Raw genomic sequence first — 9,392 nt, 5'->3', positions numbered from 1 at the left:
TACTACTGGGAAATTGACATCGTAATTCAAAATGTGCTTGCTGAGTTACAAATGCGGTGTTATAAACCTGGATGGAAGTTCTTTGTTATGAGATTTACAGTATCTTTGAATTTTTGCACATGCATATCACAAGGCTTCACATGGGGAACAAGTCATGCATAATGTCATTGTTTTTTGAGCCTATGCATCAGAACATTTCCTTGTTTGACTGACTGATATCACATGTCTTTATACAAAATAGTAGCCTGGTGCAGAGTTAGAGGGAGATACAAATCTATATAACTGTTTCTTCCAATGCTGTTGTAGCAGATTTAAATGTTTAAACTGAATGATTCCTTTATAAAAGAATAACTCTAAACGATTAATGTAAAATCATTCTATCCACATGTATATTGCATGTGGTACTTCTTCATTTCCTTTGAAAAGTAAAAGGATAAAGCAACTAATATATGAACAGTGCCAAATATGGTGAGTTTCAATGTTAATTATGCAGACTACTCAAACACATGTACAGATGTTAACAACTACATGTCCATTTTTTGTGTTATTTGTGAACTCACAAAAGCAAGTTTATTTTCTGTTTCACATAGTATGTACCATTTAGTTCTCCCTCTCCACTTCCCAGTTTTCCTCTGTCCCTTGAATGAAAGAGGGTACCACTGGGATTTCTCTTAAGTGCCTTATCTTTTGCTGAAATGCATACACATGTATACAATTGGCACATGCTAGAATCTATATTATATACATATACTATACTATGTATATAACCTTGTATGTATACAGCCTTGTCAACAGGGAATACCTTTACCTTTTTTACTATGTATACTCTGTGTGTGTGTGCACACACTCACACACATATATAATCTGTCTACCCTTCTAACTGCTTCTTTCCAGATACTAATGTTTAATGATGGAAAATGAAGGATGAATACATGGCCATAGATTTCCCGCTATTATTTTCATTGAGGCTCAAGTATTTGAGACTCCTTCTATTGACCAAATCTTCCCACCTCACTTTCTGATTAATGGAAGGTGTTATTTGTAATCAAATCTTCCTTGCAGGGCAGGAGGGGTTGACATATCATACAGCATCATAGAAAAGCCAGCCAATGATACTACAATAGTGTAGTATCACAACACTAGATTTCATAAGCAGATGTTAATTGTGAAAAAAGCAGTAGCATTAAGGGAAATTGTGTAGAAAATTTGCATATTAGCAATCTGTGCCTTTTAAAAAATTATTTTAAGCAACTAAATATCCATGTACATTTGGTGATATGCTGAGTCTGAATGAATATATAGCAAGGCTTTTTTGTACAGTACACCCCTACCCCCTTGTGGCAAGATGGTACTTCTGGCACTGAAAAAGTATTTATTAAAAATATGATTGAAACATATGAAACAGAGCTGAAACGAGGATTTCAGTCTTGGGATTACATTTAAGGTCCTCAGAATAAAGGACTTAAATTGAATTGTATGTAAGGGTTTAGTTTTATTAGCCAGCCTGAAATAATGTAATACAATCACATTAGCATGCTGCTATTATCAACCCATCATTCTTTAAATTGTGAAGGCTGAAAGTCAAATAGAGAAAAACCATTATGGAAAAGGATCTTGTAGAACCTTTGAGACTAACTGTGTAAAAGAAGTTGTAACATAAGCTTTCATGGACTTAGGCCTATTTCTTCAGATGCATGGAGTGAACTGGTGCCCAAAGGCTTGTCTACATCAATGATTTATTCTGAATTCCTCTCAGGGGCTTTGTTTACATGACACAGGGCCAATATCCCAAATCATGTATGGACTGTCTTCATATCACCTGTACCCAGTTTGGGAATTCCTCCCCCAACCCACATTGAAATAACTCACCTTTTGATGTGGGTTTATTTATTTATTTATTTAGGTATTTATATCCTGCCCTTCAGCCCTAATGGCTCTCAGGGCGGCTTACAATTATTTTTAATCAAACAGTTCCCTGCCCTCAGGCTTACAATCTAAAAGACACGAAACAAAAGGAGAAGGGAATGGTGGAGGGAAAGGGGATGTAGTCCAGTGGTTCTTCTCTCCCTCTGAGGCCTGGACCAAGGCAGATGGATTGGAGGGAGGGCTCTTCCTTCTTCCAGGCTAGTCCTGATGGAGCTGGACCTGCCTGGTGAACTCCCTCACCGGCCGAAAGATGACAGTTATGGAGGGTGGAGTCTCCTTCCTTCAGCCTAGTCCTGATGAAACTGGACCTGCCTGGTGAATTCCCTCTCAGGCCGGTATCTGCAAATTGCCTGGCACCACCATTACAGGTGTGGGTCACTCTGAGGTCAGAATTAGACACCTAGTGTTAATAACATGGCTGGATGCCTTGTTCTGATCTCAGAAGTGGTGCTGGACAATGGACTGGAAAGTAGCCTTCTTTGTATACTGCGAGAGCCCAAACCCCCACAAAAAAATAGAGCAAGTGGTGGAGAAATTTGGGGTCAGAATCCTCCAGGGCACCCTGGAAGATTGCAAGTGAAGACAGGGCCCATGAAAGACCTTTATACTCAGACTGTATAAAATGTATAAAAATGCAAAACTTTGGGTATGGTTATGAGGTGACAAGTTCAGTTTTAAATATGGTCATTGGGAGACAAAATCAGGAGGAAAGATATTGCTTGAGGCCCGGGTGGGTGGATGACCATATGAATGGTAGAGAGAGTTTTGAACATTGATGTGGTACAGACCACCAAAAAGCGGTGTACTAGCACCAGTATTAGGTTTAGGGAGCACACACCATGTACACGCTCCCTAAACTTAATATGTACCGGCGGCGGCATAACTGTACACGAGTGCCGCCATTATGATGTCATGGCCGCGCCGTGTCCAAATGGTGGCATAAGCGTGACATGTTTGCGCCACCCCAGGCCGCTTCATTCCCGCAGCCCCTGTCTCCTCTGGCTGCAGCTGTCAGGGTGTCCTGGGGCATGAAGCCCCAAGGACACCCATTTTCCAGGCCACGAGGAAGCGGCCATAAAGAACAGTGGCTAGATGGAAGAAAAATGGATGTAAAATTTGTATTAATGTAACCTATAAGAGGAGACCATTTTTCCTGAACAGGTCTTTGATTTTGTTGTTTTGTTGTTTTATTTCATGTTATATGTTAATTTCTCCATAAGCCATTGATCCCAAACTCTTTCTCACCAGCTATCCAGGAATACAAGACCTGTTTTCCAATTATTCACCACTTCTAGAGGAGCTGCTGTCAGCAAAAAGAAATATCAACTTTCTGCTTTTTAAAGATTTATTACCATTTGTGTATATTGAAAATAACAAAAGAGCTGGGCAAAAAATTATTTTTTGTTTTGTAATTGAAGCAATTTGGTTGATCACATCATGTCAGAGGTGGGTAATTTTGGAACAGTGTAACCACATATGGATATAAGTCCCTAAGACTGGACAACCTCTTCAACACAGAGGTGATATAGATTTTATCATCTGTGATTTCCTAACAGGGGTCAGATACCATTTATGTCAAACTTTAGAAAGTTCACTCTGGTTATAGCTGATCTTGACTTCCACACAGAAGATGACCAAATAGCACACCAGTCTGATTCTGGAATTGATATATTTAGTTCACTTGCCCACAATGTTTTGATATATATGGTATCATGATATTAATTCAACAAGATGAGATGATATATTTGGGAGACTGAACCTTTACTATTTCCAACAGGATCATTGCATAAAATTTCAAAGGGAGTCATAGATCTCAATCTTTCCCCTTTCTTAAGTAAGCTAGAAGAAAAGGTTTTTATTTACTTAAATTGAAACCACGAGATCAGTAATGGGTCTAGAGTTGCTGCTAAATCTTCAATTGATTTGAGTTTGTTATTCTTAAAGAGGTCTTTAATTTGATAAATTCATTTTTCTTCCCAACCTTTATATTGCCAAAATTTATCCTCATGAAAAAAATGTGGCTGATGTAAAAACAGACAATTAGGTGACAAATCTGGAGAGACAATATCTTTCCATTTTTGTCAGATCTCAATGGTAGTTTTAAACCAAGGGTTGTTTAGCCCTTTAATCTCCTTTCCTGATCCTTTAAAAAAAAAATTACTGTGGAAAGTGGTCTCCAGTTGGAGACCACCTTAACTGCCCTGGCCCAGTGCCAGGAAATTTTGGGAACTGTAGTTCTGTGAGACATTTAGCCTTCTCTGTCAGAGACTTCTGGTGCCACAATCAACTACAATTCCCAGGATTCCCTAGCACTGAGCCAGGGCAGTTAAAGCAGTCTTAAACTGGATTATTTCTGCAGTGTGTTTTGGACCTTAGTCTTACATACTTTGGCCATATCATGAGAAGACATGACTTGCTAAATAATGCTTCGTAAGGTAGAAGGCACCAGGTAAAAAGGAGAAGGCCATGTTCCAGACAGACAGACTCACTCAAGGAAGCCAGAGCCCTGAGTCTGCAAGACTTGAGCAGGCTATTGATGATAGGGTGACTTGGAGAACTCAAAGTCAACTTGAAGGCAGTTAACAGCAAAGTAGAAGGAGCCAGTGAATCCACTGGGGATCAAAGATACTTGCAAAAACAGAACCTGCAAAACAGTTTTACTGAGTTCTAGGCTTCAAAAAAAAAGTAAGAGTTAAAAGAAACACGTTTAGACAGAAGATGCAAATACTTTCCTCTCCATGATACATCATAATGGAAAATATTTACTCTAATGAAAGAATGACACTGAGCATGGGTAGAATACTATATTTTTCCTAGTAGCTTTCAGATAGTATCCCTCTCTATTGGATCACAATGAAATTGTGTGAATTAAATTAAAATGTTAGACATCTCTCCAGTTATATTTTCAGTGGAATAAGCCATTCTGTAGGTGGTGTGAAACTAATTTAATATTTCTAACTTTGAGAACATACCTAAAATCATAGAACTATAGAATCATAGAATTGTAGAGTTTGAAGAGACCACAAGAGCCATCCAGTCAATCCCCTGCCATCCAGGAACTCTCAATCAAAGCATACCCAACAGATGGCTGTCGAGCCTCTGTTTAAAGACCACCAAGGAAGGAGATTCCACCCCTCTCTGAGGGAGTGTGTTCCACTGTCGAACAGCCTTTACTGTCAGGAAGTTCCTCCTAATGTTGAGGTGGAATCTTTTTTCCTGGAGCTTGCAAGCATCGTTCTATGTTTTAGTTTCTGGAGCCGCAGAAAACAAGCTTGCTCACTCCTCAATATGACATCGCTTCAAATATTTAAACTCCATTTGTGTTATCTTATATTTTTGGGCAAAGAACTGAGCTTTTACAAACATAAAAACCCCTGTTGAGTTGAAAGTTGGAAAACAAAAGCGGTTCTTCTAACGTGGGTCGCTTAAAGAGGAAGGGAGGTCTGCAGGTAATTTGGGAAACAAGAAGCAGAAAAGACTGTACATTCACTGTTGCAACAAATAAAAATTGTATTTGGGGGGTGAAGGTAGTGGAAAAAGGGGTACAAAGGAGGTATAGATACTTGAATTGAGCTTTTGTAGTGTCAGCTCTCGGCATTTTCAAGGCCAAATATAAAACAAGGAGATATATTGAAGGAAGGAAACGGAACATATAACTTGATAACAACTTGAGGAGAGTGACACCCAGTGGTGAAATTAATTAGAAGCTAAAAGTGACTGAATGTTGGATATTAAGTTGAATAATCTACTTCAAATTAAGTTGAATATTGAATTTTTTTTACTTACAATTCTTTGAATCCAGACAAAACTTCTGTAATTGATACCCTACCTCCCCCTTAATATTTTGAATATTGTATATTGTATATCTGTCAACTATATAGTTAAGGGGTTTGGAAACTAATTGTTTTAATAGTGCCACAGCAGAAAGAAATCAAAGATGGCTACAAGGGCACAATCAAATAGAGCACAACAACAACAACAAGTGCAAAGAAGATCTTCTGCCGATCTAACAAAACCCAACACACAGGATATGTGTTCAATGCTTCTGGAAGAAATGAGACAGATGTGTCAGGATATGAAGAAACATAAAGAGGAATTAAGAATGGACATGAGAAGAGATAAAGAGGATCTGAAACATGATATGGAAAGAATGAAAACTGAGATAAAGAAGGAGTGAGGGAAGAATTTAAGGAAATTAATCAAGCTATCAAAGCAATATCTTCAGATGTTAGACAAGTATAAAGTAAAGGTCTTAGAAAAAAAGAATCAGGAACTAGAAGAGAAATTGAAGAAATTGAGAAACGGAATGAGAATCAAGAAGAAAAAACAATATGGGAGCAGAAATGGTGTGAGAGATGTCTGAAAGCTAGAGGGTTACCAGAAATAGAGAACGAAAACATTTTTATGAATATGACCGAGATATTAGCAGAATTCCTTGGCAGAGAAAAGGAATTAATGGAAACTGAAATTGATAAAGCCTTCCATGTGAATTCGTGGGTGGCAAAACAGAAAAAACTGCCAAGGGATATTGTTGTTTATTTCATGCGTACACAGATGAAAGAGCTTGTATTACAACGACATTTTGAAGCCAAATTAATTGCAGACGGTGTGGAACTGCAGTTATTGAAAGATATCCCCAATAACGTGTTGAGGAAGGGGAAAGAATACGTCTTCTTAATGAAGGTTCTAAGAGAAAATGGTGTTTGATATAGATGGGAAGTCCCAGAGGGAATCTCACTATGGTACAGACATAGAAAAATGAAAATAACAACAACACAAGAAGCAAGAGAATTTTTAGAGGACTTTCGGAAGGATCTAGAACAAGAGGAAGAAGACGAAGAACAGAATCAACAACACAGTAAAAAAACGGGAGAAAGAATTGCAGAACTAAAAAAGCAGAGTAGTACAACGTCAATTAAAGACAACAAAAAAATTGAAGAGGAACAAGAGTTGGAGGGAGAGCTTCAGAGCTTAGGAGAGAGTGAATTTGTAAATGAATAGTACAATCAAATATTTATCATGGAATTTAAAAGGACTGAACCCCGGTAAAAGGAAAAAAATAAATCACTCTCTAGGGAAATTAAAATTGGACGTAATATGTCTCCAAGAGACTCATATAAAAATACGGAAACTAAATATCTAAAATGTAGGAAATTAGGAAAAGAGTTTATAGCAGCAGGTGAAAAAAGAAAGGAGTTATACTGTATGTAAGTGAAAAGATAGATGCAAAGGAAATCTTTAAAGATACCAAAGGATTTTACATAGGGGTGGAAATAAACTATAATCAAGAAAAAGTATTAGTGGTTGGAATATATTCACCAAATGAAAATAAAGAAAGGTTTTATCAGAAATTGAAGAATAAAATGCTGCAATATGATTATGAAAATATTGTGATGTTAGGGGATTGGAATGGGGTTATTGATCCAACAATCAACAGAAAAAGTATAAAGCCTAACAAGAAAAATCAAGGGAAATTACCAAAAGCTTTCTTTGAATTGAAAAATATGTTGGTCTTGATAAAGAAATAGATGATCAGGTGGTGTGGGATACTTCCAAAGATGTTATGAGGGGATTCTTTATTTTTTTAAAAAAAAGCACGGGGATTAAAATTGAACAAAACAATGCAGGAAATAAAGGAAAAAGAACACTTATTAAAAAAGAACCCAGGAAATAAAGACTTAATTGAGGAAATACAGATAATGCAAAAACGCTTAACATTGATTCTTGTGGATGAGATGGAGAAAAAAATTAAGTATACTAAACAAAAATATTTTGAATTTGCGAATAAGTGTGGAAAATGGCTATCTTGGAAGCTAAAGAAAGACAGAGAGAAAAATAATAAGGGAAATTAAAGATGATGGGGGAAAATATACAGAACAAAGTCAAATCAAAAAGGTATTTCAAAATTATTTACTAAATGCAGATTACAAAATTTTTGCAAAGATTTTGGCATCAAGATTGAAAGTAATATTAAACGATTGGATTGATAGGGACCAATGTGGATTTCTACCCAAGAGACAAATGATGGATAATATAAGAAATTTAATAAATTTGATTGAGTATTTTGCCGTAATCTTTTTAGACACAGAAAAAGCTTTTGATAATTTATGCTGGGAATTTATGATTGGAGTATTAAATAAAATGGAATTAGGAGGAAATTATATAAAATGGATAAAGGAAATTTATAAAGAGCTGGAAGACAAAATATTAATTAATGGAGAAAGAACAAAAAGCATTCAGATTAGAAAGGGGACTAGACAAGGTTGTCCCTTATCTCCCCTGCTTTTGGAAATTTTAAACAATAAAATTAGACGAGACAAAACAATTGCTGGAATTAAAATAAGAAATTTTGAATATAAAATACAAGCATATGCGGATGATCTTGTTATCATTTTGTCTAACCGAGTAGAAGATATTACACAAATGATAAAAGTAATAGAGGATTATGGAAAGTATGCCGGTCTAAAAGTTAATAAAGAAAAATCTAACATTCTAGCCCTAAATTTAAAGCAAAAAGACTGTGAAAAACTCAAGGCCCTTTCTAATTTTGAACTATAAAGTAAAATCAAATATTTGGGTATGAATATTACAAGGAAAAATTCAGATTTATTCAAAAACAATTACATACCACTATGGAATAAGATAAAAAAGGATCTACAAAATTGGGGAAAATTACAAATTTCATGGCATGGAAAAATAGCTGCTATACAGATGAATATCACACCCAAATTATTATTTTTATTCCAAAACCTCCCTATTATAACCAATGACAAGCCATTCAAGGAATCGGATAAGGAATTAACTAAATTTGTCTGGAACAAAAAGAAACCAAGGATTAAACTCAAAATATTACAGGACAATAAGGAAAAGGTGTGTGTGTGTAGGATTTCCAAATTATAAATTATACTACCATGCTTGCTGTCTTGATTGGATCAAAGATTGGGTACAAATTAAAAAAGACAAAGCTTTGCAATTGGAAGGGTTTGATAATGTGGTTGGGTGGCATGGGTATCTATTGTATGATCAAATTAAGATAAATAAGAACTTTAATAACCACTATCTGAGGAAATCCCTACTGAGAATCTGGCAGAAATAAAAACCCCTTTTTGTCTCTAAAATTCCCAGATGGGCTTCAATAAATGAGGCATTCTTTAGAAGAGAAAGGATGAAAGATACAGATTGGGTAAGATACAGTGATTTGTTAAAAATTGAAAAGGGGGAGTTCAAAATTAAAACAATGGAAGAATTAACGGAAGAAAGATTTAACTGTAATTGGTTTTTATACAGACAAATTGTAGAAAGATTTAAATTAGACAATAAAACCCATCAGATAGAAAAAGAAGATACGGAATTTGGATTATTATTCAGTAAGGATTCGGATCATAAAATCTCTAAATTATACAAACTATTACTATGCTTAGAATTGGAAAATGAAATGGTTAAGCAATTTATGATAAAGTGGGCAC

The sequence above is a fragment of the Sceloporus occidentalis genome, unplaced genomic scaffold, assembly GCF_023333645.1.
Source record: "Sceloporus occidentalis isolate IW3139 unplaced genomic scaffold, rSceOcc1.0.p SCAF_4, whole genome shotgun sequence".
Taxonomy (NCBI): Eukaryota; Metazoa; Chordata; class Lepidosauria; order Squamata; family Phrynosomatidae; genus Sceloporus; species Sceloporus occidentalis.
This window is presented reverse-complemented; position numbering follows the sequence as displayed.